This window comes from Coregonus lavaretus (assembly GCF_964263955.1).
Source record: "Coregonus lavaretus genome assembly, contig: HAP1_SCAFFOLD_3332, whole genome shotgun sequence".
NCBI classification, from domain to species: domain Eukaryota; kingdom Metazoa; phylum Chordata; class Actinopteri; order Salmoniformes; family Salmonidae; genus Coregonus; species Coregonus lavaretus.
In genome coordinates, this window is record NW_028162796.1 from 20,471 (window position 1) to 30,344 (window position 9,874).

Here is a 9,874-nt window from a genome sequence, read left to right on the forward strand (position 1 = left end):
GCTCTCTGGTCTTGGCCATTGTGGAGAGGTTGGAGTCTGTTTGATTGAGTGTGTGGACAGGTGTCTTTTATACAGGTAACGAGTTCAAACAGGTGCAGTTAATACAGGTAATGAGTGGAGAACAGGAGGGCTTCTTAAAGAAAAACTAACAGGTCTGTGAGACCCGGAATTCTTACTGGTTGGTAGGTGATCAAATACTTATGTCATGCAATAAAATGCTAATTAATTACTTAAAAATCATACAATGTGTTTTTCTGGATTCCGTCTCTCACAGTTGAAGTGTACCTATGATAAAAATTACAGACCTCTATATGCTTTGTAAGTAGGAAAACCTGCAAAATCGGCAGTGTATCAAATACTTGTTCTCCCCACTGTATATATATAACATATGGATGTAACCCAAACAAAAGAGCGAGGTGTAAACCTCTAAATAATACACGGGACGAGATCCGTAATAACAAGTGCACAATGACATGGTATGTAAACTGTAATACAATGTACAGTAACATGTAGCACGAAAGCCGATACAACAGAGCACAGGTACTCACGAGACCAATGGACATGGGACAATAATCGACAAGGACAATGGGGAACAGAGGGCACATATATACACATACTAATCAGGGGGAATGGGAACCAGGTGTGCTTAATGAGACAAGACAGTCCGGGGTTGGTGGTAATGATCCATGTCAGTGACGCCTAGAAGGCCGGTGACGTAGACCTCCGGAACTGGTGAACGGAATGAGCAGCAGTACCGGGGGGATCCGTGACATCATCAAAACATGTTACTGAATCAGCCATTGGGGGTGTGTTCCAGCTATGTCACACATACGAAATGTATGAGTCTTTGACTCAGCAGAAACTTTACTGCCATAATATTGTTTTATCTCCCTTCAGGACAGAATGGCTTCGCTTTTCCACTTGTTTTGTATATTTTTTTGGGGGAAAGGGTTTATTATTAGAGTTTGTGTTACATACAATTATGAGAATGTGGCAAAGTCTTGAATCTTGAATCACATATTTGGATGTTTGAAGGCATGTTGCGGTTACCTTGAACCATATACTTTGGTCCCGATGCCTGTAAGAGTGGACCATCCCATACACCTTCTAAAAGCGCTTTTACTTGATGACTTTTTTCAAATCCAATGTATTTTCCACGTAGATTCCACTTCACAATACGTTGACAAATTACGTCGAAACAACATTGATTTAACCGGTTTGTGCCCAGTGGGAGGCTTTTATAAGACCTGCTCTTATCAGGGGGGTTCTTAATGTGTTTATATTTTCAATGCTTCAATACTGTAGTGTTTCTTCAAGGTTATACTCGCCCCTGATTCTTTCAGTTTAGTTTACACAGGCAATGTTGTGAATTAATAATAAAATGACATTAATCAAGTGACCTGTGTCTTATGTGATTAATTAATATGTGTTGAAGGCACCTGACGTGTAGCCTTGGTCATTAGAACTTTACTCAATGATTATAATAAGATAACTTGTGCCAGGACAGTATAAAATGGGGAATCAATTGAATGTTCTACACTCTTAGAAGAAAAGGTGCTATCCCCATAGGATAACCTTTTTTGATTCCAGGTAGAACCATTTTGGGTTCCATGTAGGACCGTTTCCACAGAGGGTTCTACATGGAACCCAAAAGGGTTCTATGTGGAACCAAAAACGGTTCTCCAATGGGGACAGCCGAAGAACCCTTTTGGAACCCTTTTTTCTGAGTGTATTAGCAATGAATGTATTGTGTGCAGACTGATACATAAGGCTAATGAATAAGGGCCTTATAAAAGAAACAGTGAACTGGAAATATACTGTTGGATATTACTGGACCAGCTGCAAGACGATGGAATGATTACGGAATAGAATGCAATGACCTATGTTTATTGCTGGTTTGAACAGCAAGACCCTAAGGCCTAGTATTCAACAAGCAATGTTGTCCTGCACCTCAAATGCATCATATAGCCTAGACCAGAGACACAGATATCAACCACAGTTTAGCTCTAAACTAATAAACATCCATTTCAAATCTCAATCATTTTGACTTCAGCCTATCGGTTGAAATGAGACAGCTTTGGTGTAGCTAGTGATTAGTGGTCAGTAAAAGTAACTGATAGTAAGGGTCTCTATCAGTGGAGCAGACTGCTTATCTCTATTGAGCTGTTCTAAGCACCTCATGATCGTTTGAGACAGTAGCATGACGATTTTCTCAACTTGTGTTTTGCACAAACTGACAGAAATACGCAATACAGTTGCAATACTCTGGCTTGTTGTTCACTGGTTTGACTAAATGTATCCTCAACTCTAACCCTAACCTTAGCTTCATGTCCACACCCCGGTTCAACCTTAATGCTAGCCATATCTCTAACCCTAACCCCTCCAAATAGAGCTCCCCTATCTCCAAATCCCCAATTCAACCCCTGATTATAACCAGCATGAAAATTACAACAACTTAATCAAATATCCACAGACACACAATCAGTACACAACATTGGTGTGAGCTCAGCGCCAGTCTTCAAGAGTTGATGTAGGGCTGATTATTGAGTTATAATTATAGATGTATGGAAATCCATCAGGCAGCCAGTCCCATTAGTGTTGGGGGCAGGGACAGAGCTGAAGGACTGTTCATTAATCAGCTGGACTGTGATGAAGACCTGCCCTTCCTCCATCCCTCCCAACTTCATTAATACACATCACAGTCACTCTGCACACTCAGCCATATCTATCATTATACTACTCATCTGTTATGCTGTCATACACACATCATGGCACGGCACGACAACACTAGAGACACAGAGACACAGAGACACATAGACACAGCACAGAGACACAGAGACACAGCACAGAGACACAGAGACACATAGACACAGAGACACAGCACAGAGACACAGAGACACAGCACAGATACACAGCACAGAGACACAGAGACACAGCACAGAGACACAGATACACAGCACAGAGACACAGCACAGAGACACAGAGACACAGCACAGAGACACAGAGACACAGCACAGAGACACAGCACAGAGACACATAGACACAGCACAGAGACACAGAGACACAGCACAGAGACACAGCACAGAGACACAGAGACACAGCACAGAGAAACATAGACACAGCACAAAGACACAGCATGGAGACACAGAGACACAGCACAGAGACACAGAGACACAGCACAGAGACACAGAGACACATACACAGAGACACAGAGACACTGCACAGACACAGCACAGAGACACAGAGACACAGAGACACAGAGACACAGAGACACAGAGACACAGAGACACAGCACAGAGACACAGAGACACAGAGACACAGCACAGAGACACAGAGACACAGCACAGACACAGATACAGAGACACAGCACAGAGACACAGAGACACAGCACAGAAAAACAGAGACGCAGAGAAACAACACAGAGAGACAGAGACACTCAGCACAAAAACACAGAGACACAGCACAGAGACACAGAGATACAATCACAGAGACACAGAGACACAGAGAAACAACACAGAGACACAGAGACACAGAGACTAAGCACAAAGACACAGAGACACAGCACAGAGACACAGAGATACAATCACAGAGACACAGCACAGAGACACAGCACAGCGACACAGAGATACAATCACAGAGACACAGAGACACAGCACAGAGACACAGAGACTGTGGTGGGAACACACAGACAGACCAGACATATCCAGTGCTAGACAGTACTGTTGTACAGTATACATGGATGTCAAGTAGAGGCAGTCACATACTGTACACACGATGTGCACACACACGCCTACACACACACACACACACACACACACACACAATGAGTGGAGAAGAGCCAACATCAGAATCAGGTTCCTGCAACACCAACACCTGCAGTTACCTGCAGAGATCCATAGGTGGCACAATTAGACAAACTTGTGACTTCTATTGCAAGGCCCGTTTGGTCAGGGGGGTGTGCAATATATATACAGTTGAAGTCGGAAGTTTACATACACTTAGGTTGGAGTCATTAAAACTCGTTTTTCAACCACTCCACAAATGTATTGTTAACAAACTATAGTTTTGGCAAGTCGGTTAGGACATCTACTTTGTGCATGACACAAGTAATTTTTCCAATAATTGTTTACAGACAGATTATTTCACTTATGATTCACTGTATCACAATTCCAATGGGTCAGAAGTTTACATACACTAAGTTGACGGTGCCTTTAAACAGCTTGGAAAATTCCAGAAAATGATGTCATGGCTTTAGAAGCTTCTGATAGGCTAATTGACATCATTTGAGTCAGTTTGTTGTGGCCGAGTATTGCCGCTAAACCGTGTTGTTGGAGTCCGGCATGCTAGCTGGCTGTGGCGTCTTATGACTAAGTGCCCGGACGATTTTCATGGAATAATACTGCACCTAGTTAGCTAGCTGAATAAACTAAGTTAGTCTATTTCTAGAAAACATTGAACCGCTGTAGTTTACAACAATTATAGTTTCTGAGGTGGAAGTTGGGAGAGTTATATTTGGGAGTTGTGGTGAGGGAGGCCCCGCTCTCTCATTTCCCAGATGTTTAGTTCATTTCATTCCGATCTCCTCTGTATTATTGTAGCCATCTGCTGCAGCCTGTCAACTATGCCTCTGCCTAACCGTGTTCTCTCCTCTCCACACAGGCTACACAAACGCCTCACACCGCGTGGCTGCTGCCTCTCTAACCTGGTGGTCCCTGCACGCACCACCCACGTGGAGTTCCAGGTCTCAGGCAGCCTCTGGAACTGTCGTTTTGCTGCCAACAAGGCAGAGTTCATCTCAGCCTATGCTACCCTCCAGTCCCTCGACTTCTTGGCGCTGACGGAAACATGGATTACCACTGAAAACACTGCTACTCCTACTGCTCTCTCCTCGTCTGACCATGTGTTCTCGCATACCCCGAGAGCATCTGGTCAGCGGGGTGGTGGCACAGGAATCCTCATCTCTCCCAAGTGGACATTCTCAATTTTTCCCCTGACCCATCTGTCTATCTCCTCATTTGAATTCCATGCTGTCACAGTCACTAGCCCATTTAAGCTTAATATCCTTGTCATCTATCGCCCTCCAGGTTCCCTTGGAGAGTTCATCAATGAGCTTGACGCCTTGATAAGTTCCTTTCCTGAGGATGGCTCACCCCTCACAGTTCTGGGGGATTTCAACCTCCCTACATCTACATTTGACTCATTTCTCTCTGCCTCCTTCTTTCCACTCCTCTCCTCTTTTGACCTCACCCTCTCACCGTCCCCCCCTACTCACAAGGCAGGCAATACGCTTGACCTCATCTTTACTAGATGCTGTTCTTCTACTAATCTCACTGCAACTCCCCTCCATGTCTACGACTACTACTTTGTATCCTTTTCTCTCTCGCTCTCCTCCAACACTACTCACTCTGCCCCTACACAGATGGTAATGCGCCGTCGCAACCTTCGCTCTCTCTCTCCCGCTACTCTCTCCTCTTCCATCCTATCATCTCTTCCCTCTGCTCAATCCTTCTCCCTCCAATCTCCTGATTCTGCCTCCTCAACCCTACTCTCCTCCCTTTCTGCATCCTTTGACTTTCTATGTCCCCTATCCTCCCGGCCGGCTCGGTCCTCCCCTCCAGCTCCGTGGCTTGATGACTCATTGCGAGCTCACAGAACAGAGCTCCGGGCAGCTGAGCGGAAATGGAAGAAAACTAGACTCCCTGCGGACCTGGCATCTTTTCACTCCCTCCTCTCTACATTTTCTTCATCTGTTTCTGCTGCTAAGGCCACTTTCTACCACTCTAAATTCCAAGCATCTGCCTCTAACCCTAGGAAGCTCTTTGCCACATTCTCCTCCCTGCTGAATCCTCCCCCCCCCCCCCCTCCCCCCCCTCCTCCCTCTCTGTGGATGACTTCGTCAACCATTTTGAAAAGAAGGTTGACGACATCCGATCCTCGTTTGTTAAGTCAAATGACACTGCTGGTCCTGCTCACACTGCCCTACCCTATGCTTTGACTTCTTTCTCCCCTCTCTCTCCAGATAAAATCTTGCGACTTGTGACGGCATTCCGCCCAACAACCTGCCCGCTTGACCCTATCCCCTCCTCTCTTCTCCAGACCATCTCCGGTGACCTTTTCCCTTACCTCACCTCGCTGATCAACTCATCCTTGAGCGCTGGCTATGTCCCTTCCGTCTTCAAGAAAGCGAGAGTTGCACCCCTTCTCAAAAAACCAACACTCGATCCCTCTGATGTCAACAACTACAGACCAGTATCCCTTCTTTCTTTTCTCTCCAAAACTATTGAGCGTGCCGTCTTTAGTCAACTCTCTTGCTATCTCTCTCAGAATGACCTTCTTGATCCAAACCAGTCAGGTTTCAAGACTGGTCATTCAACTGAGACTGCTCTTCTCTGTGTCACGGAGGCTCTCCGCACTGCTAAAGCTAACTCTCTCTCCTCTGCTCTTGTCCTTCTAGACCTGTCTGCTGCCTTTGATACTGTGAACCATCAGATCCTCCTCTCCACCCTCTCCGAGCTGGGCATCTCCGGCGCGGCTCACTCTTGGATTGCGTCCTACCTGACCGGTCGCTCCTACCAAGTGGCGTGGCGAGAAGCTGTCTCCGCACCACGTGCTCTCACCACTGGTGTCCCCCAGGGCTCAGTTCTAGGCCCTCTCCTATTCTCCCTATACACCAAGTCACTTGGCTCTGTCATATCCTCACATGGCCTCTCCTATCATTGCTATGCTGATGACACACAACTAATCTTCTCCTTTCCCCCTTCTGATAACCAGGTGGCGAATCGCATCTCTGCATGTCTGGCAGACATATCAGTATGGATGACGGATCACCACCTCAAGCTGAACCTTGGCAAGACGGAGCTGCTCTTCCTCCCGGGGAAGGACTGCCTGTTCCATGATCTCGCCATCACGGTTGACAACTCTGTTGTGTCCTCCTCCCAGAGTGCGAAGAGCCTTGGCGTGACCCTGGACAACACCCTGTCGTTCTCCGCTAACAACAAGGCGGTGACCCGATCCTGTAGGTTCATGCTCTACAACATTCGGAGAGTACGACCCTGCCTTACACAGGAAGCGGCACAGGTCCTAATCCAGGCACTTGTCATCTCCCGTCTGGATTACTGCAACTCGCTGTTGGCTGGGCTCCCTGCCTGTGCCATTAAACCCCTACAACTCATCCAGAATGCCGCAGCCCGTCTGGTGTTCAACCTTCCCAAGTTCTCTCACGTCACCCCGCTCCTCCGCACACTCCACTGGCTTCCAGTTGAAGCTCGCATCTGCTACAAGACCATGGTGCTTGCCTACGGAGCTGTGAGGGGAACGGCACCTCCGTACCTTCAGGCTCTGATCAGTCCCTACACCCAAACGAGGGCATTGCGTTCATCCACCTCTGGCCTGCTGGCTCCCCTACCTCTGCGGAAGCATAGTTCCCGCTCAGCCCAGTCAAAACTGTTCGCTGCTCTGGCACCCCAATGGTGGAACAAGCTCCCTCACGACGCCAGGACAGCGGAGTCACTCACCACCTTCCGGAGACATTTGAAACCCCACCTCTTTAAGGAATACCTGGGATAGGATAAAGTAATCCTTCTACCCCCCCATTACCCCAACCCAAACCCCAACCCCCAAAAAATAAAATAAATAAAATAAATAAAAACTTTGTAAAGTGGTGATCCCACTGGCTATAAGGTGAATGCACCTATTTGTAAGTCGCTCTGGATAAGAGCGTCTGCTAAATGACGTAAATGTAAATGTAAATGTAAATTGGAGGTGTACCTGTGGATGCATTTTAAGGCCTACCTTCAAACTCAGTGCCTCTTTGCTTGAAATCATGGGAAAATCAAAAGAAATCAGCCAAGACCTCATAAAAATAATTGTAGACCTCCACAAGTCTGGTTCATCCTTAGGAGCAATTTCCAAACGTCTGAAGGTACCATGTTCATCTGTACAAACAATAGTACACAAGTATAAACACCATGGGACCACACAGCCATCATACCGCTCAGAAAGGAGACGCGTTCTGTCTCCTGGAGATGAACGTACATTGGTGCGAAAAGTGCAAATAAATCCCAGAACAACAGCAAAAGACCTTGTGAAGATGCTGGAGGAAACAGGTACACAAGTATCTATATCCACAGTAAAACGAGTCCTATATCGACATAACCCGAAAGGCCACTCAGCAAGGAAGAAGCCACTGCTCCAAAACCGCCAATAAAAAAGCCAGACTACTTTTTGCAACTGCACATGGGGACAAAGATCGCACTTTTTGGAGAAATGTCCTCTGGACTGATGAAACAAAAATAGAACTGTTTGGCCATAATGACCATCGTTATGTTTGGAGGAAAAAGGGGGTTGCTTGCAAACCGAAGAACACCATCCCAACCGTGAAGCACGGGGGTGGCAGCATCATGCTGTGGGGGTGCTTTGCTGCAGGAGGGACTGGTGCACTTCACAAAATAGATCATCATGAGGAAGGGAAATGATGTGGATATATTGAAGCAACATCTCAAGACATCAGTCAGGAAGTTAAAGCTTGGTCGCAATTGGGTCTTCCAAATGGACAATGACCCCAAGCATACTTCCAAAGTTGTGGCAAAATGGCTTAAGGACAACAAAGTCAAGGTATTGGAGTGGCCATCACAAGCCCTGACCTCAATCCTATAGAAAATGTGAAGGCAGAACTGAAAAAGCGTGTGCGAGCAAGGAGGCCTACAAACCTGACTCAGTTACACCAGCTCTGTCAGGAGGAATGGGCCAAAATTCACCCAACTTATTGTGGGAAGCTTGTGTAAGGCTACCCGAAACGTTTGACCCAAGTTAAACAATTAAAGGCAATGCTACCAAATACTAATTGAGTGTATGTAAACTTCTGACCCACTGGGAATGTGATGAAAGAAATAAAAGCTGAAATAAATCATTCTCTCTACTATTATTCTGACATTTTACATTCTTAAAATAAAGTGGTGTTCCTAACTGACCTAAAACAGGGAATTTTTACTAGGATTAAATGTCAGGAATTGTGAAAAACTGAGTTTAAATGTATTTGGCTAAGGTGTATGTAAACTTCCGACTTCAACTGTATGTGATCTACTATAACCATTATGCACTAGAATATTCAACAAATTACATGAACCAGAGTCAAGCATACGTGGAAAACAAAAAACAACTGTACTTTCATGGTCTGCTGGAAGCAGTGTCATGATTGTGTTGCATCCACACCAAAGTAGCCTACTGTCTCTTATCAACTAAATTACAAGCAAACCAAGCATATTCTTTTCAAAAGATGATCTTAATAACTGTCAATGTAATGACACTTTAAGTTCTATGGGACTAATCAGAACCATACGGGAGCATGTGGTAGACGCTGTCAATCTGGTTTTAACAGCTAGCTAATGTCCAACACAGGGATTTGTGGTTCAGTTTACAGCCCCGCTGGGTTCCAGGTTCCTGATAATGTCTGTCTGAAACTATGCACTTGGTTTACAGCCATGTGATTCTTTATTATCATGGAGAAATGTCTTATCACTCAACCATGAACAAGGAAGGCAAGGATGATGTTATTATGCAACTGATATAAGGGCATGTACGTGATAGGCCTATCTGCCTTATATGATTATGATGGTCATAATGCTTCTTGACAGCGTCATGAAGTGTATTTTCTTAGTTCAAGTAAAGCGATACAGGATGGTCATAATGCTTCTTGACAGTTTGTGTGGCAGAATAGAAGAGCAGTAAAATAAGTGAATATTCATTCAACAATAAGATATCAACACTGGATATTTTTGCATCATCCCTGTCACAAGCAACTTGAAATATTGTCGCGCTCACGTCACACTCTCAAACACTGAGGTGCTGTGTCCACACAATGCACTTTTATATTAGG